Below are 23,293 nucleotides of genomic sequence, written 5' to 3' on the forward strand. Positions count from 1 at the left end.
GACATAGGAGGAGCTCAGAGGAGGAAGAGGAAACCGCATGGGCCCCCGTCCCCTTTGGAGACGGCTAACAAGTACAAGGCTCTTGCGGGCAATGAGGAGGAGGAGATGGGATACATTGCGGGAGAGGGAAACCAAGAGGAGGGAGTGGACATAGGGTTGGGGGCAGCGGTTGGCACTCCTGATCCTACTGGAACTGTGGGTCAGACGGACAGTGTTACTGTTGTCCCGGAATCCTCTCAGGACTCGGTCATTACTGACCCGCCCCTGCCTGGAGCACTTTCAAAGGAAGGTGTGACCATGGAGGAAGATGTGGCCGCTGAGGCCCCCATTACCCCTGGCCCCCAAAGGGAGCAGTTTTTCCAGCTGCCAGAGGAGGAGGTGGACTTGTATGGCTAAGAGTGGGTGAGGACCATTTTCCACTATAGCTGATTCTGGCGACCCTCACAATAATTACAGTAAATGTCAGAGGGTTAAGGGATAGAGCTAAGAGGGATGTCGTTTTTGCCCATTTGGCCTCTTTGAATTTTGATTTGTGCTTATTGCAGGAAGTACACTTAAAGGATGAGGAAGATGTGGTTTTGTTTTCGAATCAATGGGTCAAGGGGGAATCGAGATGGAGCATTGGGGGGGGTTCATTCCTCAGGGGTGGGAATACTGTGTGCGGGGGGTGGAGTCTCGATTGTGGGGAGTTTTTCGCCGGTGCAGGGGAGGGTTTTGGTTTTGGACATTACATGGCATCAAAGGGCATTGAGGGTGGTGAACATTTATGCAAATGCTGAGCGGAAGGGAAGATTGGAGCTGTTGGACAACTTGGACACTATCTTCATGACCAATGCTCCAGTGGTCATTGGGGGGGACTTCAATTCCACACGGGACGGGGGTGGGGGGGAGGCTGCTTTTGAGAGGCTGGTAAAAAGGTATCAGTTGGTGGATGCATTCCGTAAGGTGCACCCAGCAGACCCGGGTTACACCTGGGCAAACAGCAGGGGGGCAAAAATTCGACTGGACTATGTCATGTGTCCATCGGAGTTCAGGGTTGTGGCAGCCCGAACTTCTCCAGTTTTTTATTCTGACCATAACAGCTTGGTTGATTGTGGGGGGGTAATTTTTGGGAAGGGGTATTGGAAGTTTAATAACCAGATGCTGACTGAGGCTCGGTTTGGGGAATGTTTTAGGTTTTTTTTTGGAGGGTGTTTGAGTTTGCGGTTTTTTTTACAAGGATGTGCTAGAGTGGTGGGAGAGTACGAAGGTGCGGATTCGAGTTTTTGTTCAGGGTTATGCGAGGGAGAGGAGGGAGGAGTTTAGGGAATATTACGAAGTGCAGAGGGAGGTGGAGGGTTTGATTGTACAGGGGAATAGGAACACCAGGGTTGATGCTGACTCTTTGTTCTCTTTGCAGAATAAGCAGCACAATGTTTTTCAGAGACGAGCTGAGGCTTTTAAGTTTAGGGTTCTGAGGGAAAAGTGGGAAAAGGATGAAAAGTGTTCCTCATATTTTTTTAAGAAGTTTAAAAGTGTCACAAAGAGGCGAGTTATTTCCTCCCTCTTGGATGCCGGGGGGAGGGAAGTTATGGATAAGGGGGGGATAATGGGGGCGGCAACTGCCTACTTTTCTGACTTCTTTTCTGAAGTGGGGGTGGATTGGGACATGGGGACAATTTTGTTGGGTAACTTAGAGCAGGCTGTGCCGGAAGATTTAAAGGAGAAAATGGAGGGGGATCTGTGTTTAGAGGAGATTTATAGAGCTATGATTTCGATGAGGGATGGGAGGGTGCCGGGAATTGATGGCCTGTCAAAGGAGTTTTATGTTGTTTTTTGGGATGTGTTGGGTTCAGTAATGTTGGAGTTGTTTACTTTCATTTGTCAGAAGGGAAGCATGGGGGGCACAATGTGCCATGGGGTTATTTCTTTGTTGTATAAGAAGGGGGATGAACATTTGCTGGCTAATTATAGGCCACTAACAATGCTTTGTGTTGACTATAAAATGTTCAGCAAAGTATTAACAAATCGGTTGGGGTCTGCTCTGCCGTATATCATCGGGTCTGACCAAACCTGTGCTGTGGAAGGAAGGCAGAGTAGCTGGAACAGTCAGCTCCACCGTGACATTGAGGAATATGCCCGAGATCGGAACCTTTCTTATATTCTCCTCAGTTTGGACCAAGAGAAAGCATTTGACCATGTAAGCCATCAATTTTTGTTTCGAGTTTTGAAGAAGTTTGGTTTCGGAGAGCGTTTTCTAAGTTGGCTTTTGATTTTATACACAAATGTGGGGAGCAGGGTGAACATTAATGGTCACTTGGGGACTTTTTTCAAGCAGACTAGGGGGGTTCGTCAGGGCTGCCCATGCTCTGCCCTGCTTTATGTTGTTTTTATTGAAGTGTTGGCCTGCGCGGTGAGGCAGAACCACAATATAAGGGGGGTGAGGCTGCCAGGGGGCGAGCATTTAGTGATTTCGCTCTATGCGGATGACACAGTGTTATATCTAGACGACGACATGTGTTTGCGGGAGGCCATGAGCATCATAGAGGACTTTTCACGGGCATCAGGGGCGAAGGTGAACAGGGGGAAGTCACAAGTTAAGTATGTGGGGGGGTGGGGAGACAGGCAGGAGGCTCCATGTGAGCTAGCACTGTGCACCGGCCCAACTAAGATCTTGGGGATTTCATATGGCAACGAGGACAATGTACAGGTGAACTGGGAGGTGAGGCTAGCGGTGGTGGAGAAGAAGCTGAACCTGTGGGCGATGCGGAGGATGACAATCACTGGCAAGGTTTTGGCGATTAAGGCCGACATCCTCCCGTCCCTTCTTCATGTGGCTCAAGTGTATCCGATGCCTGCGGTGATTGCTCTAAGGTTGCACAGGGCCATGTTCAAGTTTGTATGGGGGGGGGTACGAGTCTGCGAAAAGGGACCTCATGTACCAGCCAATTGTGAGGGGAGGGAGGGATCTGCCCAATTTAGCATTGAAACTGAGAGTAATGTTTTTTTGTAAATTGTGCACGAGTCTGGTGGCTCCACCACCACACAAGTACCGGGCTCTGCTCAAATTCTGGCTAGAGGGCCCCCTTAGGCCGGTGTTAGGGGTATGGGACAACAGCTTCCCAAAGTCAGAACAGACCCCAGTGTACCTGGAGAGGGTGGTACGCTGGGCAAGAAAACATAAGGAATGTGTGGAGGGGGAGCTGATGTTTCATCACAAGCAACTTTATGACACGATGGTAGAAAAGATGAGCCCTAGGGACTCAGGTCACATTACTAGGGAGATGTGGATGAGGGTGCAGGGGAAGGGCCTGGACAACAGGTTGAAGGATTTTAATTGGTTGGCACTGCATAATAGATTTTCTGTAAGAAAAGTGTTGTATAATCACGGGTTGTCACGTAATGAGCACTGTCCAAGATTAAACTGTGGTGGGGTGGAGACATTGGAGCATGTGTTGTGGGGATGTACATTTGCTCAAGAGGTATGGGGGGAGATGGGGCGAAGGTTTGCAGCGCTAAATGGCATGTCTTGGGCAATGACCCAGGAGATGGATTTCAGAGTGGAGAGGGCGTGTTTGGGGAAGATGGTTTTTGTTGTTTCACTTGTGAGGGCCAAATTGTGGGAGGCGAGGTGTGGGATGGTAAATAACAGAAACACGAGGTGGACAGTAGAGGGCGCTGTTAGATCGGTGGAGGCTGCCCTCCACGGACGGCTCCTGCTGGAGATTGACAAGTGGGGGAAGGATGCCATTAAGAAGAGGTGGAAGACCCTCTATCCACATATTTGAGGGATTGTCCAAGACATGCCCAGTAGGAGACTGTAAAAGGCAAAGTTTTTTTTTTTTTTTTTTTTTTTTTTTTTGATTGTGTACTTTTGTTTGGTGGGAAAATGGTGTTGGAGATGGGTTGTGATGATTATTTTTTTGATTGTGTACTTTTGTTTGGTGGGATAATGGAGTTGGAGATGGGTTGTGATGAGATGTGCAGTGGTTATGTGTATTCCGTGTATGATGTAGGATTGAGTTGAAAATAAACCTTTCCAAAAAAAAAAAAAAAAAATCTGTTCTTATCAGTTTAATATCTGATACGTCCTCTATACGGGGACAATATATTAAACGGATTTTTGGAAGTAGGAGTTGAAAAAGGGGCTTGCTCCGTTCTCTCCACGCATTGACCCGGTATTGCAGTGCCGCTGGGAACAGTGCACCCTTCTTGCATTCTGTAGAAATGAAAACCATTGCGTCGTATGCCTGAAGCGGTAGGGCCGTTGGCTTTGGGGTCGTCTTGGGGTGGAGCTGTGACTTTGTTTGTTTGCATTGATTTACAAGAGGCTGTCTAGTAGAGTGTTTCGAGAGACATGCAGCCCCGCAAACCAGAGCTCCATGGTTCGAATCCTGGCTGGGGCACTGATGTTAACGGCCTTGTCAAAAGTGGCTCTAGATCAGTCTTAAGTAAGCTGGGCCATGCAGTGCAGTGGTTAAGCTGTCAGGTTTGTCAGCAGAGGACCGCCGGTTAGGGAGAGATAAGTTTGGTTCCCGGGGGAGGGGGGTCGTCGCGGCCGGAGGAAGTTTTTTTTATCGTAAAGTGGGCGTGGCTTAACCAGGGGTGGGCGTGGCTTGGGTCATGATTCTTCTGTGGAACAATTCGGAACAAGTTTGGGGGCTAAATCTCAGGCGTGTAAATGCTACGAACGCAACTTTAATAGCATGACATCATCACTCTGGCGTTCCTTTAACTTCAACAAAAGATCAGGGGAGAGCGCGAACGCAGTCCCCCACTACCAGAAATTATGCAGTCGAGATTCCCACATTTGGGGAATTCGCAGGGGTCAGCACAACCGGAAGTGCAATGGCTGAGCCTCACCCTGGGTGAACCACCTTCATGATCATGGTGTCTCCCCTGCCAGGTAAGTATGAGTTGGGCATGTCAGGGATGAGGGAGGCATTCACAGAGAAACCACTCTGGCTCAGGGTGTGCACAATGAATCGTCACAGAGTCCATGCAGATTAAGCTGCCGAGAAGGCGTGGCCTGTACTTTGCTATGCTAAATGAGCAGCACCATGAAGCTGGTGGCCCAGACCAAATAGGGTCTTTGGTTGCTTTTGTGGAGAATGGCTGAATTTACTCTGGTTTCTCTTCATAACGTACAAGTCTTTCGCCTTTTACTAAAGACTTCCGTGGAGAGTAACACCAAAGAGTTGGATATATTTTTGGCAGGCTTAGCCGTTTGACTGAGCCCTGTACGGTTTGTGCAAAGAAACATAGTTGGTTGCATTACTCATTGGTCTTTGTGTTTTGGTTCTGACTTTGCTTTCAATTTCGGAGTAGTTTTTAACCGAGTTGGCTACTTCAGCTTAGTCTTACTTTTTTGATTGCGTTTGTGTCATTATCCACCCTTAAGATTAGGCTTGGGATAAAGACGGAAACAAAATACATGTCCTCTTGTCATTTTAGTTTATTTTGGTGACCGCATGCCAGTGTTCTCTGTATCGTTCCAATTTAGTAGGCTATACTAAAATTGGAACGATACATGACCGCATGCCAGTCTTCTCTGTGGAAACACACAATGCAGATTCAGTTCGCTGTGGCTTTTTGCAAAGCCTGCTTCTCATTTTTATTTCAGTTAACGGACATCTCTTTACACACCTAGCTTTCATTATTCCATTAGTTTTTGTTCATGGTAAGAACCTTGCAAGGAAATAGAAAGCTACAAATCGACCACTCTGTGGGCGGAGTCCTAAGCACCAGCCATTGTGAAATAGTGTAACACCCCGACAAGGAGGGACGGGACCTGAGGGGCGGCCTGCTGGTGCCAACGCCTAGGGGTCATCGCTTCTCGGCCTTTTGGCTAAGATCAAGTGTAGTATCTGTTCTTATCAGTTTAATATCTGATACGTCCTCTATACGGGGACAATATATTAAACGGATTTTTGGAAGTAGGAGTTGAAAAAGGGGCTTGCTCCGTTCTCTCCACGCATTGACCCGGTATTGCAGTGCCGCTGGGAACAGTGCACCCTTCTTGCATTCTGTAGAAATGAAAACCATTGCGTCGTATGCCTGAAGCGGTAGGGCCGTTGGCTTTGGGGTCGTCTTGGGGTGGAGCTGTGACTTTGTTTGTTTGCATTGATTTACAAGAGGCTGTCTAGTAGAGTGTTTCGAGAGACATGCAGCCCCGCAAACCAGAGCTCCATGGTTCGAATCCTGGCTGGGGCACTGATGTTAACGGCCTTGTCAAAAGTGGCTCTAGATCAGTCTTAAGTAAGCTGGGCCATGCAGTGCAGTGGTTAAGCTGTCAGGTTTGTCAGCAGAGGACCGCCGGTTAGGGAGAGATAAGTTTGGTTCCCGGGGGAGGGGGGTCGTCGCGGCCGGAGGAAGTTTTTTTTATCGTAAAGTGGGCGTGGCTTAACCAGGGGTGGGCGTGGCTTGGGTCATGATTCTTCTGTGGAACAATTCGGAACAAGTTTGGGGGCTAAATCTCAGGCGTGTAAATGCTACGAACGCAACTTTAATAGCATGACATCATCACTCTGGCGTTCCTTTAACTTCAACAAAAGATCAGGGGAGAGCGCGAACGCAGTCCCCCACTACCAGAAATTATGCAGTCGAGATTCCCACATTTGGGGAATTCGCAGGGGTCAGCACAACCGGAAGTGCAATGGCTGAGCCTCACCCTGGGTGAACCACCTTCATGATCATGGTGTCTCCCCTGCCAGGTAAGTATGAGTTGGGCATGTCAGGGATGAGGGAGGCATTCACAGAGAAACCACTCTGGCTCAGGGTGTGCACAATGAATCGTCACAGAGTCCATGCAGATTAAGCTGCCGAGAAGGCGTGGCCTGTACTTTGCTATGCTAAATGAGCAGCACCATGAAGCTGGTGGCCCAGACCAAATAGGGTCTTTGGTTGCTTTTGTGGAGAATGGCTGAATTTACTCTGGTTTCTCTTCATAACGTACAAGTCTTTCGCCTTTTACTAAAGACTTCCGTGGAGAGTAACACCAAAGAGTTGGATATATTTTTGGCAGGCTTAGCCGTTTGACTGAGCCCTGTACGGTTTGTGCAAAGAAACATAGTTGGTTGCATTACTCATTGGTCTTTGTGTTTTGGTTCTGACTTTGCTTTCAATTTCGGAGTAGTTTTTAACCGAGTTGGCTACTTCAGCTTAGTCTTACTTTTTTGATTGCGTTTGTGTCATTATCCACCCTTAAGATTAGGCTTGGGATAAAGACGGAAACAAAATACATGTCCTCTTGTCATTTTAGTTTATTTTGGTGACCGCATGCCAGTGTTCTCTGTATCGTTCCAATTTAGTAGGCTATACTAAAATTGGAACGATACATGACCGCATGCCAGTCTTCTCTGTGGAAACACACAATGCAGATTCAGTTCGCTGTGGCTTTTTGCAAAGCCTGCTTCTCATTTTTATTTCAGTTAACGGACATCTCTTTACACACCTAGCTTTCATTATTCCATTAGTTTTTGTTCATGGTAAGAACCTTGCAAGGAAATAGAAAGCTACAAATCGACCACTCTGTGGGCGGAGTCCTAAGCACCAGCCATTGTGAAATAGTGTAACACCCCGACAAGGAGGGACGGGACCTGAGGGGCGGCCTGCTGGTGCCAACGCCTAGGGGTCATCGCTTCTCGGCCTTTTGGCTAAGATCAAGTGTAGTATCTGTTCTTATCAGTTTAATATCTGATACGTCCTCTATACGGGGACAATATATTAAACGGATTTTTGGAAGTAGGAGTTGAAAAAGGGGCTTGCTCCGTTCTCTCCACGCATTGACCCGGTATTGCAGTGCCGCTGGGAACAGTGCACCCTTCTTGCATTCTGTAGAAATGAAAACCATTGCGTCGTATGCCTGAAGCGGTAGGGCCGTTGGCTTTGGGGTCGTCTTGGGGTGGAGCTGTGACTTTGTTTGTTTGCATTGATTTACAAGAGGCTGTCTAGTAGAGTGTTTCGAGAGACATGCAGCCCCGCAAACCAGAGCTCCATGGTTCGAATCCTGGCTGGGGCACTGATGTTAACGGCCTTGTCAAAAGTGGCTCTAGATCAGTCTTAAGTAAGCTGGGCCATGCAGTGCAGTGGTTAAGCTGTCAGGTTTGTCAGCAGAGGACCGCCGGTTAGGGAGAGATAAGTTTGGTTCCCGGGGGAGGGGGGTCGTCGCGGCCGGAGGAAGTTTTTTTTATCGTAAAGTGGGCGTGGCTTAACCAGGGGTGGGCGTGGCTTGGGTCATGATTCTTCTGTGGAACAATTCGGAACAAGTTTGGGGGCTAAATCTCAGGCGTGTAAATGCTACGAACGCAACTTTAATAGCATGACATCATCACTCTGGCGTTCCTTTAACTTCAACAAAAGATCAGGGGAGAGCGCGAACGCAGTCCCCCACTACCAGAAATTATGCAGTCGAGATTCCCACATTTGGGGAATTCGCAGGGGTCAGCACAACCGGAAGTGCAATGGCTGAGCCTCACCCTGGGTGAACCACCTTCATGATCATGGTGTCTCCCCTGCCAGGTAAGTATGAGTTGGGCATGTCAGGGATGAGGGAGGCATTCACAGAGAAACCACTCTGGCTCAGGGTGTGCACAATGAATCGTCACAGAGTCCATGCAGATTAAGCTGCCGAGAAGGCGTGGCCTGTACTTTGCTATGCTAAATGAGCAGCACCATGAAGCTGGTGGCCCAGACCAAATAGGGTCTTTGGTTGCTTTTGTGGAGAATGGCTGAATTTACTCTGGTTTCTCTTCATAACGTACAAGTCTTTCGCCTTTTACTAAAGACTTCCGTGGAGAGTAACACCAAAGAGTTGGATATATTTTTGGCAGGCTTAGCCGTTTGACTGAGCCCTGTACGGTTTGTGCAAAGAAACATAGTTGGTTGCATTACTCATTGGTCTTTGTGTTTTGGTTCTGACTTTGCTTTCAATTTCGGAGTAGTTTTTAACCGAGTTGGCTACTTCAGCTTAGTCTTACTTTTTTGATTGCGTTTGTGTCATTATCCACCCTTAAGATTAGGCTTGGGATAAAGACGGAAACAAAATACATGTCCTCTTGTCATTTTAGTTTATTTTGGTGACCGCATGCCAGTGTTCTCTGTATCGTTCCAATTTAGTAGGCTATACTAAAATTGGAACGATACATGACCGCATGCCAGTCTTCTCTGTGGAAACACACAATGCAGATTCAGTTCGCTGTGGCTTTTTGCAAAGCCTGCTTCTCATTTTTATTTCAGTTAACGGACATCTCTTTACACACCTAGCTTTCATTATTCCATTAGTTTTTGTTCATGGTAAGAACCTTGCAAGGAAATAGAAAGCTACAAATCGACCACTCTGTGGGCGGAGTCCTAAGCACCAGCCATTGTGAAATAGTGTAACACCCCGACAAGGAGGGACGGGACCTGAGGGGCGGCCTGCTGGTGCCAACGCCTAGGGGTCATCGCTTCTCGGCCTTTTGGCTAAGATCAAGTGTAGTATCTGTTCTTATCAGTTTAATATCTGATACGTCCTCTATACGGGGACAATATATTAAACGGATTTTTGGAAGTAGGAGTTGAAAAAGGGGCTTGCTCCGTTCTCTCCACGCATTGACCCGGTATTGCAGTGCCGCTGGGAACAGTGCACCCTTCTTGCATTCTGTAGAAATGAAAACCATTGCGTCGTATGCCTGAAGCGGTAGGGCCGTTGGCTTTGGGGTCGTCTTGGGGTGGAGCTGTGACTTTGTTTGTTTGCATTGATTTACAAGAGGCTGTCTAGTAGAGTGTTTCGAGAGACATGCAGCCCCGCAAACCAGAGCTCCATGGTTCGAATCCTGGCTGGGGCACTGATGTTAACGGCCTTGTCAAAAGTGGCTCTAGATCAGTCTTAAGTAAGCTGGGCCATGCAGTGCAGTGGTTAAGCTGTCAGGTTTGTCAGCAGAGGACCGCCGGTTAGGGAGAGATAAGTTTGGTTCCCGGGGGAGGGGGGTCGTCGCGGCCGGAGGAAGTTTTTTTTATCGTAAAGTGGGCGTGGCTTAACCAGGGGTGGGCGTGGCTTGGGTCATGATTCTTCTGTGGAACAATTCGGAACAAGTTTGGGGGCTAAATCTCAGGCGTGTAAATGCTACGAACGCAACTTTAATAGCATGACATCATCACTCTGGCGTTCCTTTAACTTCAACAAAAGATCAGGGGAGAGCGCGAACGCAGTCCCCCACTACCAGAAATTATGCAGTCGAGATTCCCACATTTGGGGAATTCGCAGGGGTCAGCACAACCGGAAGTGCAATGGCTGAGCCTCACCCTGGGTGAACCACCTTCATGATCATGGTGTCTCCCCTGCCAGGTAAGTATGAGTTGGGCATGTCAGGGATGAGGGAGGCATTCACAGAGAAACCACTCTGGCTCAGGGTGTGCACAATGAATCGTCACAGAGTCCATGCAGATTAAGCTGCCGAGAAGGCGTGGCCTGTACTTTGCTATGCTAAATGAGCAGCACCATGAAGCTGGTGGCCCAGACCAAATAGGGTCTTTGGTTGCTTTTGTGGAGAATGGCTGAATTTACTCTGGTTTCTCTTCATAACGTACAAGTCTTTCGCCTTTTACTAAAGACTTCCGTGGAGAGTAACACCAAAGAGTTGGATATATTTTTGGCAGGCTTAGCCGTTTGACTGAGCCCTGTACGGTTTGTGCAAAGAAACATAGTTGGTTGCATTACTCATTGGTCTTTGTGTTTTGGTTCTGACTTTGCTTTCAATTTCGGAGTAGTTTTTAACCGAGTTGGCTACTTCAGCTTAGTCTTACTTTTTTGATTGCGTTTGTGTCATTATCCACCCTTAAGATTAGGCTTGGGATAAAGACGGAAACAAAATACATGTCCTCTTGTCATTTTAGTTTATTTTGGTGACCGCATGCCAGTGTTCTCTGTATCGTTCCAATTTAGTAGGCTATACTAAAATTGGAACGATACATGACCGCATGCCAGTCTTCTCTGTGGAAACACACAATGCAGATTCAGTTCGCTGTGGCTTTTTGCAAAGCCTGCTTCTCATTTTTATTTCAGTTAACGGACATCTCTTTACACACCTAGCTTTCATTATTCCATTAGTTTTTGTTCATGGTAAGAACCTTGCAAGGAAATAGAAAGCTACAAATCGACCACTCTGTGGGCGGAGTCCTAAGCACCAGCCATTGTGAAATAGTGTAACACCCCGACAAGGAGGGACGGGACCTGAGGGGCGGCCTGCTGGTGCCAACGCCTAGGGGTCATCGCTTCTCGGCCTTTTGGCTAAGATCAAGTGTAGTATCTGTTCTTATCAGTTTAATATCTGATACGTCCTCTATACGGGGACAATATATTAAACGGATTTTTGGAAGTAGGAGTTGAAAAAGGGGCTTGCTCCGTTCTCTCCACGCATTGACCCGGTATTGCAGTGCCGCTGGGAACAGTGCACCCTTCTTGCATTCTGTAGAAATGAAAACCATTGCGTCGTATGCCTGAAGCGGTAGGGCCGTTGGCTTTGGGGTCGTCTTGGGGTGGAGCTGTGACTTTGTTTGTTTGCATTGATTTACAAGAGGCTGTCTAGTAGAGTGTTTCGAGAGACATGCAGCCCCGCAAACCAGAGCTCCATGGTTCGAATCCTGGCTGGGGCACTGATGTTAACGGCCTTGTCAAAAGTGGCTCTAGATCAGTCTTAAGTAAGCTGGGCCATGCAGTGCAGTGGTTAAGCTGTCAGGTTTGTCAGCAGAGGACCGCCGGTTAGGGAGAGATAAGTTTGGTTCCCGGGGGAGGGGGGTCGTCGCGGCCGGAGGAAGTTTTTTTTATCGTAAAGTGGGCGTGGCTTAACCAGGGGTGGGCGTGGCTTGGGTCATGATTCTTCTGTGGAACAATTCGGAACAAGTTTGGGGGCTAAATCTCAGGCGTGTAAATGCTACGAACGCAACTTTAATAGCATGACATCATCACTCTGGCGTTCCTTTAACTTCAACAAAAGATCAGGGGAGAGCGCGAACGCAGTCCCCCACTACCAGAAATTATGCAGTCGAGATTCCCACATTTGGGGAATTCGCAGGGGTCAGCACAACCGGAAGTGCAATGGCTGAGCCTCACCCTGGGTGAACCACCTTCATGATCATGGTGTCTCCCCTGCCAGGTAAGTATGAGTTGGGCATGTCAGGGATGAGGGAGGCATTCACAGAGAAACCACTCTGGCTCAGGGTGTGCACAATGAATCGTCACAGAGTCCATGCAGATTAAGCTGCCGAGAAGGCGTGGCCTGTACTTTGCTATGCTAAATGAGCAGCACCATGAAGCTGGTGGCCCAGACCAAATAGGGTCTTTGGTTGCTTTTGTGGAGAATGGCTGAATTTACTCTGGTTTCTCTTCATAACGTACAAGTCTTTCGCCTTTTACTAAAGACTTCCGTGGAGAGTAACACCAAAGAGTTGGATATATTTTTGGCAGGCTTAGCCGTTTGACTGAGCCCTGTACGGTTTGTGCAAAGAAACATAGTTGGTTGCATTACTCATTGGTCTTTGTGTTTTGGTTCTGACTTTGCTTTCAATTTCGGAGTAGTTTTTAACCGAGTTGGCTACTTCAGCTTAGTCTTACTTTTTTGATTGCGTTTGTGTCATTATCCACCCTTAAGATTAGGCTTGGGATAAAGACGGAAACAAAATACATGTCCTCTTGTCATTTTAGTTTATTTTGGTGACCGCATGCCAGTGTTCTCTGTATCGTTCCAATTTAGTAGGCTATACTAAAATTGGAACGATACATGACCGCATGCCAGTCTTCTCTGTGGAAACACACAATGCAGATTCAGTTCGCTGTGGCTTTTTGCAAAGCCTGCTTCTCATTTTTATTTCAGTTAACGGACATCTCTTTACACACCTAGCTTTCATTATTCCATTAGTTTTTGTTCATGGTAAGAACCTTGCAAGGAAATAGAAAGCTACAAATCGACCACTCTGTGGGCGGAGTCCTAAGCACCAGCCATTGTGAAATAGTGTAACACCCCGACAAGGAGGGACGGGACCTGAGGGGCGGCCTGCTGGTGCCAACGCCTAGGGGTCATCGCTTCTCGGCCTTTTGGCTAAGATCAAGTGTAGTATCTGTTCTTATCAGTTTAATATCTGATACGTCCTCTATACGGGGACAATATATTAAACGGATTTTTGGAAGTAGGAGTTGAAAAAGGGGCTTGCTCCGTTCTCTCCACGCATTGACCCGGTATTGCAGTGCCGCTGGGAACAGTGCACCCTTCTTGCATTCTGTAGAAATGAAAACCATTGCGTCGTATGCCTGAAGCGGTAGGGCCGTTGGCTTTGGGGTCGTCTTGGGGTGGAGCTGTGACTTTGTTTGTTTGCATTGATTTACAAGAGGCTGTCTAGTAGAGTGTTTCGAGAGACATGCAGCCCCGCAAACCAGAGCTCCATGGTTCGAATCCTGGCTGGGGCACTGATGTTAACGGCCTTGTCAAAAGTGGCTCTAGATCAGTCTTAAGTAAGCTGGGCCATGCAGTGCAGTGGTTAAGCTGTCAGGTTTGTCAGCAGAGGACCGCCGGTTAGGGAGAGATAAGTTTGGTTCCCGGGGGAGGGGGGTCGTCGCGGCCGGAGGAAGTTTTTTTTATCGTAAAGTGGGCGTGGCTTAACCAGGGGTGGGCGTGGCTTGGGTCATGATTCTTCTGTGGAACAATTCGGAACAAGTTTGGGGGCTAAATCTCAGGCGTGTAAATGCTACGAACGCAACTTTAATAGCATGACATCATCACTCTGGCGTTCCTTTAACTTCAACAAAAGATCAGGGGAGAGCGCGAACGCAGTCCCCCACTACCAGAAATTATGCAGTCGAGATTCCCACATTTGGGGAATTCGCAGGGGTCAGCACAACCGGAAGTGCAATGGCTGAGCCTCACCCTGGGTGAACCACCTTCATGATCATGGTGTCTCCCCTGCCAGGTAAGTATGAGTTGGGCATGTCAGGGATGAGGGAGGCATTCACAGAGAAACCACTCTGGCTCAGGGTGTGCACAATGAATCGTCACAGAGTCCATGCAGATTAAGCTGCCGAGAAGGCGTGGCCTGTACTTTGCTATGCTAAATGAGCAGCACCATGAAGCTGGTGGCCCAGACCAAATAGGGTCTTTGGTTGCTTTTGTGGAGAATGGCTGAATTTACTCTGGTTTCTCTTCATAACGTACAAGTCTTTCGCCTTTTACTAAAGACTTCCGTGGAGAGTAACACCAAAGAGTTGGATATATTTTTGGCAGGCTTAGCCGTTTGACTGAGCCCTGTACGGTTTGTGCAAAGAAACATAGTTGGTTGCATTACTCATTGGTCTTTGTGTTTTGGTTCTGACTTTGCTTTCAATTTCGGAGTAGTTTTTAACCGAGTTGGCTACTTCAGCTTAGTCTTACTTTTTTGATTGCGTTTGTGTCATTATCCACCCTTAAGATTAGGCTTGGGATAAAGACGGAAACAAAATACATGTCCTCTTGTCATTTTAGTTTATTTTGGTGACCGCATGCCAGTGTTCTCTGTATCGTTCCAATTTAGTAGGCTATACTAAAATTGGAACGATACATGACCGCATGCCAGTCTTCTCTGTGGAAACACACAATGCAGATTCAGTTCGCTGTGGCTTTTTGCAAAGCCTGCTTTTCATTTTTATTTCAGTTAACGGACATCTCTTTACACACCTAGCTTTCATTATTCCATTAGTTTTTGTTCATGGTAAGAACCTTGCAAGGAAATAGAAAGCTACAAATCGACCACTCTGTGGGCGGAGTCCTAAGCACCAGCCATTGTGAAATAGTGTAACACCCCGACAAGGAGGGACGGGACCTGAGGGGCGGCCTGCTGGTGCCAACGCCTAGGGGTCATCGCTTCTCGGCCTTTTGGCTAAGATCAAGTGTAGTATCTGTTCTTATCAGTTTAATATCTGATACGTCCTCTATACGGGGACAATATATTAAACGGATTTTTGGAAGTAGGAGTTGAAAAAGGGGCTTGCTCCGTTCTCTCCACGCATTGACCCGGTATTGCAGTGCCGCTGGGAACAGTGCACCCTTCTTGCATTCTGTAGAAATGAAAACCATTGCGTCGTATGCCTGAAGCGGTAGGGCCGTTGGCTTTGGGGTCGTCTTGGGGTGGAGCTGTGACTTTGTTTGTTTGCATTGATTTACAAGAGGCTGTCTAGTAGAGTGTTTCGAGAGACATGCAGCCCCGCAAACCAGAGCTCCATGGTTCGAATCCTGGCTGGGGCACTGATGTTAACGGCCTTGTCAAAAGTGGCTCTAGATCAGTCTTAAGTAAGCTGGGCCATGCAGTGCAGTGGTTAAGCTGTCAGGTTTGTCAGCAGAGGACCGCCGGTTAGGGAGAGATAAGTTTGGTTCCCGGGGGAGGGGGGTCGTCGCGGCCGGAGGAAGTTTTTTTTATCGTAAAGTGGGCGTGGCTTAACCAGGGGTGGGCGTGGCTTGGGTCATGATTCTTCTGTGGAACAATTCGGAACAAGTTTGGGGGCTAAATCTCAGGCGTGTAAATGCTACGAACGCAACTTTAATAGCATGACATCATCACTCTGGCGTTCCTTTAACTTCAACAAAAGATCAGGGGAGAGCGCGAACGCAGTCCCCCACTACCAGAAATTATGCAGTCGAGATTCCCACATTTGGGGAATTCGCAGGGGTCAGCACAACCGGAAGTGCAATGGCTGAGCCTCACCCTGGGTGAACCACCTTCATGATCATGGTGTCTCCCCTGCCAGGTAAGTATGAGTTGGGCATGTCAGGGATGAGGGAGGCATTCACAGAGAAACCACTCTGGCTCAGGGTGTGCACAATGAATCGTCACAGAGTCCATGCAGATTAAGCTGCCGAGAAGGCGTGGCCTGTACTTTGCTATGCTAAATGAGCAGCACCATGAAGCTGGTGGCCCAGACCAAATAGGGTCTTTGGTTGCTTTTGTGGAGAATGGCTGAATTTACTCTGGTTTCTCTTCATAACGTACAAGTCTTTCGCCTTTTACTAAAGACTTCCGTGGAGAGTAACACCAAAGAGTTGGATATATTTTTGGCAGGCTTAGCCGTTTGACTGAGCCCTGTACGGTTTGTGCAAAGAAACATAGTTGGTTGCATTACTCATTGGTCTTTGTGTTTTGGTTCTGACTTTGCTTTCAATTTCGGAGTAGTTTTTAACCGAGTTGGCTACTTCAGCTTAGTCTTACTTTTTTGATTGCGTTTGTGTCATTATCCACCCTTAAGATTAGGCTTGGGATAAAGACGGAAACAAAATACATGTCCTCTTGTCATTTTAGTTTATTTTGGTGACCGCATGCCAGTGTTCTCTGTATCGTTCCAATTTAGTAGGCTATACTAAAATTGGAACGATACATGACCGCATGCCAGTCTTCTCTGTGGAAACACACAATGCAGATTCAGTTCGCTGTGGCTTTTTGCAAAGCCTGCTTCTCATTTTTATTTCAGTTAACGGACATCTCTTTACACACCTAGCTTTCATTATTCCATTAGTTTTTGTTCATGGTAAGAACCTTGCAAGGAAATAGAAAGCTACAAATCGACCACTCTGTGGGCGGAGTCCTAAGCACCAGCCATTGTGAAATAGTGTAACACCCCGACAAGGAGGGACGGGACCTGAGGGGCGGCCTGCTGGTGCCAACGCCTAGGGGTCATCGCTTCTCGGCCTTTTGGCTAAGATCAAGTGTAGTATCTGTTCTTATCAGTTTAATATCTGATACGTCCTCTATACGGGGACAATATATTAAACGGATTTTTGGAAGTAGGAGTTGAAAAAGGGGCTTGCTCCGTTCTCTCCACGCATTGACCCGGTATTGCAGTGCCGCTGGGAACAGTGCACCCTTCTTGCATTCTGTAGAAATGAAAACCATTGCGTCGTATGCCTGAAGCGGTAGGGCCGTTGGCTTTGGGGTCGTCTTGGGGTGGAGCTGTGACTTTGTTTGTTTGCATTGATTTACAAGAGGCTGTCTAGTAGAGTGTTTCGAGAGACATGCAGCCCCGCAAACCAGAGCTCCATGGTTCGAATCCTGGCTGGGGCACTGATGTTAACGGCCTTGTCAAAAGTGGCTCTAGATCAGTCTTAAGTAAGCTGGGCCATGCAGTGCAGTGGTTAAGCTGTCAGGTTTGTCAGCAGAGGACCGCCGGTTAGGGAGAGATAAGTTTGGTTCCCGGGGGAGGGGGGTCGTCGCGGCCGGAGGAAGTTTTTTTTATCGTAAAGTGGGCGTGGCTTAACCAGGGGTGGGCGTGGCTTGGGTCATGATTCTTCTGTGGAACAATTCGGAACAAGTTTGGGGGCTAAATCTCAGGCGTGTAAATGCTACGAACGCAACTTTAATAGCATGACATCATCACTCTGGCGTTCCTTTAACTTCAACAAAAGATCAGGGGAGAGCGCGAACGCAGTCCCCCACTACCAGAAATTATGCAGTCGAGATTCCCACATTTGGGGAATTCGCAGGGGTCAGCACAACCGGAAGTGCAATGGCTGAGCCTCACCCTGGGTGAACCACCTTCATGATCATGGTGTCTCCCCTGCCAGGTAAGTATGAGTTGGGCATGTCAGGGATGAGGGAGGCATTCACAGAGAAACCACTCTGGCTCAGGGTGTGCACAATGAATCGTCACAGAGTCCATGCAGATTAAGCTGCCGAGAAGGCGTGGCCTGTACTTTGCTATGCTAAATGAGCAGCACCATGAAGCTGGTGGCCCAGACCAAATAGGGTCTTTGGTTGCTTTTGTGGAGAATGGCTGAATTTACTCTGGTTTCTCTTCATAACGTACAAGTCTTTCGCCTTTTACTAAAGACTTCCGTGGAGAGTAACACCAAAGAGTTGGATATATTTTTGGCAGGCTTAGCCGTTTGACTGAGCCCTGTACGGTTTGTGCAAAGAAACATAGTTGGTTGCATTACTCATTGGTCTTTGTGTTTTGGTTCTGACTTTGCTTTCAATTTCGGAGTAGTTTTTAACCGAGTTGGCTACTTCAGCTTAGTCTTACTTTTTTGATTGCGTTTGTGTCATTATCCACCCTTAAGATTAGGCTTGGGATAAAGACGGAAACAAAATACATGTCCTCTTGTCATTTTAGTTTATTTTGGTGACCGCATGCCAGTGTTCTCTGTATCGTTCCAATTTAGTAGGCTATAATTGGAACGATACATGACCGCATGCCAGTCTTCTCTGTGGAAACACACAATGCAGATTCAGTTCGCTGTGGCTTTTTGCAAAGCCTGCTTTTCATTTTTATTTCAGTTAACGGACATCTCTTTACACACCTAGCTTTCATTATTCCATTAGTTTTTGTTCATGGTAAGAACCTTGCAAGGAAATAGAAAGCTACAAATCGACCACTCTGTGGGCGGAGTCCTAAGCACCAGCCATTGTGAAATAGTGTAACACCCCGACAAGGAGGGACGGGACCTGAGGGGCGGCCTGCTGGTGCCAACGCCTAGGGGTCATCGCTTCTCGGCCTTTTGGCTAAGATCAAGTGTAGTATCTGTTCTTATCAGTTTAATATCTGATACGTCCTCTATACGGGGACAATATATTAAACGGATTTTTGGAAGTAGGAGTTGAAAAAGGGGCTTGCTCCGTTCTCTCCACGCATTGACCCGGTATTGCAGTGCCGCTGGGAACAGTGCACCCTTCTTGCATTCTGTAGAAATGAAAACCATTGCGTCGTATGCCTGAAGCGGTAGGGCCGTTGGCTTTGGGGTCGTCTTGGGGTGGAGCTGTGACTTTGTTTGTTTGCATTGATTTACAAGAGGCTGTCTAGTAGAGTGTTTCGAGAGACATGCAGCCCCGCAAACCAGAGCTCCATGGTTCGAATCCTGGCTGGGGCACTGATGTTAACGGCCTTGTCAAAAGTGGCTCTAGATCAGTCTTAAGTAAGCTGGGCCATGCAGTGCAGTGGTTAAGCTGTCAGGTTTGTCAGCAGAGGACCGCCGGTTAGGGAGAGATAAGTTTGGTTCCCGGGGGAGGGGGGTCGTCGCGGCCGGAGGAAGTTTTTTTTATCGTAAAGTGGGCGTGGCTTAACCAGGGGTGGGCGTGGCTTGGGTCATGATTCTTCTGTGGAACAATTCGGAACAAGTTTGGGGGCTAAATCTCAGGCGTGTAAATGCTACGAACGCAACTTTAATAGCATGACATCATCACTCTGGCGTTCCTTTAACTTCAACAAAAGATCAGGGGAGAGCGCGAACGCAGTCCCCCACTACCAGAAATTATGCAGTCGAGATTCCCACATTTGGGGAATTCGCAGGGGTCAGCACAACCGGAAGTGCAATGGCTGAGCCTCACCCTGGGTGAACCACCTTCATGATCATGGTGTCTCCCCTGCCAGGTAAGTATGAGTTGGGCATGTCAGGGATGAGGGAGGCATTCACAGAGAAACCACTCTGGCTCAGGGTGTGCACAATGAATCGTCACAGAGTCCATGCAGATTAAGCTGCCGAGAAGGCGTGGCCTGTACTTTGCTATGCTAAATGAGCAGCACCATGAAGCTGGTGGCCCAGACCAAATAGGGTCTTTGGTTGCTTTTGTGGAGAATGGCTGAATTTACTCTGGTTTCTCTTCATAACGTACAAGTCTTTCGCCTTTTACTAAAGACTTCCGTGGAGAGTAACACCAAAGAGTTGGATATATTTTTGGCAGGCTTAGCCGTTTGACTGAGCCCTGTACGGTTTGTGCAAAGAAACATAGTTGGTTGCATTACTCATTGGTCTTTGTGTTTTGGTTCTGACTTTGCTTTCAATTTCGGAGTAGTTTTTAACCGAGTTGGCTACTTCAGCTTAGTCTTACTTTTTTGATTGCGTTTGTGTCATTATCCACCCTTAAGATTAGGCTTGGGATAAAGACGGAAACAAAATACATGTCCTCTTGTCATTTTAGTTTATTTTGGTGACCGCATGCCAGTGTTCTCTGTATCGTTCCAATTTAGTAGGCTATACTAAAATTGGAACGATACATGACCGCATGCCAGTCTTCTCTGTGGAAACACACAATGCAGATTCAGTTCGCTGTGGCTTTTTGCAAAGCCTGCTTTTCATTTTTATTTCAGTTAACGGACATCTCTTTACACACCTAGCTTTCATTATTCCATTAGTTTTTGTTCATGGTAAGAACCTTGCAAGGAAATAGAAAGCTACAAATCGACCACTCTGTGGGCGGAGTCCTAAGCACCAGCCATTGTGAAATAGTGTAACACCCCGACAAGGAGGGACGGGACCTGAGGGGCGGCCTGCTGGTGCCAACGCCTAGGGGTCATCGCTTCTCGGCCTTTTGGCTAAGATCAAGTGTAGTATCTGTTCTTATCAGTTTAATATCTGATACGTCCTCTATACGGGGACAATATATTCAACGGATTTTTGGAAGTAGGAGTTGAAAAAGGGGCTTGCTCCGTTCTCTCCACGCATTGACCCGGTATTGCAGTGCCGCTGGGAACAGTGCACCCTTCTTGCATTCTGTAGAAATGAAAACCATTGCGTCGTATGCCTGAAGCGGTAGGGCCGTTGGCTTTGGGGTCGTCTTGGGGTGGAGCTGTGACTTTGTTTGTTTGCATTGATTTACAAGAGGCTGTCTAGTAGAGTGTTTCGAGAGACATGCAGCCCCGCAAACCAGAGCTCCATGGTTCGAATCCTGGCTGGGGCACTGATGTTAACGGCCTTGTCAAAAGTGGCTCTAGATCAGTCTTAAGTAAGCTGGGCCATGCAGTGCAGTGGTTAAGCTGTCAGGTTTGTCAGCAGAGGACCGCCGGTTAGGGAGAGATAAGTTTGGTTCCCGGGGGAGGGGGGTCGTCGCGGCCGGAGGAAGTTTTTTTTATCGTAAAGTGGGCGTGGCTTAACCAGGGGTGGGCGTGGCTTGGGTCATGATTCTTCTGTGGAACAATTCGGAACAAGTTTGGGGGCTAAATCTCAGGCGTGTAAATGCTACGAACGCAACTTTAATAGCATGACATCATCACTCTGGCGTTCCTTTAACTTCAACAAAAGATCAGGGGAGAGCGCGAACGCAGTCCCCCACTACCAGAAATTATGCAGTCGAGATTCCCACATTTGGCGAATTCGCAGGGGTCAGCACAACCGGAAGTGCAATGGCTGAGCCTCACCCTGGGTGAACCACCTTCATGATCATGGTGTCTCCCCTGCCAGGTAAGTATGAGTTGGGCATGTCAGGGATGAGGGAGGCATTCACAGAGAAACCACTCTGGCTCAGGGTGTGCACAATGAATCGTCACAGAGTCCATGCAGATTAAGCTGCCGAGAAGGCGTGGCCTGTACTTTGCTATGCTAAATGAGCAGCACCATGAAGCTGGTGGCCCAGACCAAATAGGGTCTTTGGTTGCTTTTGTGGAGAATGGCTGAATTTACTCTGGTTTCTCTTCATAACGTACAAGTCTTTCGCCTTTTACTAAAGACTTCCGTGGAGAGTAACACCAAAGAGTTGGATATATTTTTGGCAGGCTTAGCCGTTTGACTGAGCCCTGTACGGTTTGTGCAAAGAAACATAGTTGGTTGCATTACTCATTGGTCTTTGTGTTTTGGTTCTGACTTTGCTTTCAATTTCGGAGTAGTTTTTAACCGAGTTGGCTACTTCAGCTTAGTCTTACTTTTTTGATTGCGTTTGTGTCATTATCCACCCTTAAGATTAGGCTTGGGATAAAGACGGAAACAAAATACATGTCCTCTTGTCATTTTAGTTTATTTTGGTGACCGCATGCCAGTGTTCTCTGTATCGTTCCAATTTAGTAGGCTATACTAAAATTGGAACGATACATGACCGCATGCCAGTCTTCTCTGTGGAAACACACAATGCAGATTCAGTTCGCTGTGGCTTTTTGCAAAGCCTGCTTTTCATTTTTATTTCAGTTAACGGACATCTCTTTACACACCTAGCTTTCATTATTCCATTAGTTTTTGTTCATGGTAAGAACCTTGCAAGGAAATAGAAAGCTACAAATCGACCACTCTGTGGGCGGAGTCCTAAGCACCAGCCATTGTGAAATAGTGTAACACCCCGACAAGGAGGGACGGGACCTGAGGGGCGGCCTGCTGGTGCCAACGCCTAGGGGTCATCGCTTCTCGGCCTTTTGGCTAAGATCAAGTGTAGTATCTGTTCTTATCAGTTTAATATCTGATACGTCCTCTATACGGGGACAATATATTAAACGGATTTTTGGAAGTAGGAGTTGAAAAAGGGGCTTGCTCCGTTCTCTCCACGCATTGACCCGGTATTGCAGTGCCGCTGGGAACAGTGCACCCTTCTTGCATTCTGTAGAAATGAAAACCATTGCGTCGTATGCCTGAAGCGGTAGGGCCGTTGGCTTTGGGGTCGTCTTGGGGTGGAGCTGTGACTTTGTTTGTTTGCATTGATTTACAAGAGGCTGTCTAGTAGAGTGTTTCGAGAGACATGCAGCCCCGCAAACCAGAGCTCCATGGTTCGAATCCTGGCTGGGGCACTGATGTTAACGGCCTTGTCAAAAGTGGCTCTAGATCAGTCTTAAGTAAGCTGGGCCATGCAGTGCAGTGGTTAAGCTGTCAGGTTTGTCAGCAGAGGACCGCCGGTTAGGGAGAGATAAGTTTGGTTCCCGGGGGAGGGGGGTCGTCGCGGCCGGAGGAAGTTTTTTTTATCGTAAAGTGGGCGTGGCTTAACCAGGGGTGGGCGTGGCTTGGGTCATGATTCTTCTGTGGAACAATTCGGAACAAGTTTGGGGGCTAAATCTCAGGCGTGTAAATGCTACGAACGCAACTTTAATAGCATGACATCATCACTCTGGCGTTCCTTTAACTTCAACAAAAGATCAGGGGAGAGCGCGAACGCAGTCCCCCACTACCAGAAATTATGCAGTCGAGATTCCCACATTTGGGGAATTCGCAGGGGTCAGCACAACCGGAAGTGCAATGGCTGAGCCTCACCCTGGGTGAACCACCTTCATGATCATGGTGTCTCCCCTGCCAGGTAAGTATGAGTTGGGCATGTCAGGGATGAGGGAGGCATTCACAGAGAAACCACTCTGGCTCAGGGTGTGCACAATGAATCGTCACAGAGTCCATGCAGATTAAGCTGCCGAGAAGGCGTGGCCTGTACTTTGCTATGCTAAATGAGCAGCACCATGAAGCTGGTGGCCCAGACCAAATAGGGTCTTTGGTTGCTTTTGTGGAGAATGGCTGAATTTACTCTGGTTTCTCTTCATAACGTACAAGTCTTTCGCCTTTTACTAAAGACTTCCGTGGAGAGTAACACCAAAGAGTTGGATATATTTTTGGCAGGCTTAGCCGTTTGACTGAGCCCTGTACGGTTT

The sequence above is a fragment of the Poromitra crassiceps genome (assembly GCF_964638095.1).
Source record: "Poromitra crassiceps genome assembly, chromosome: 29".
In the NCBI taxonomy this organism is placed as follows: Eukaryota; Metazoa; Chordata; class Actinopteri; order Beryciformes; family Melamphaidae; genus Poromitra; species Poromitra crassiceps.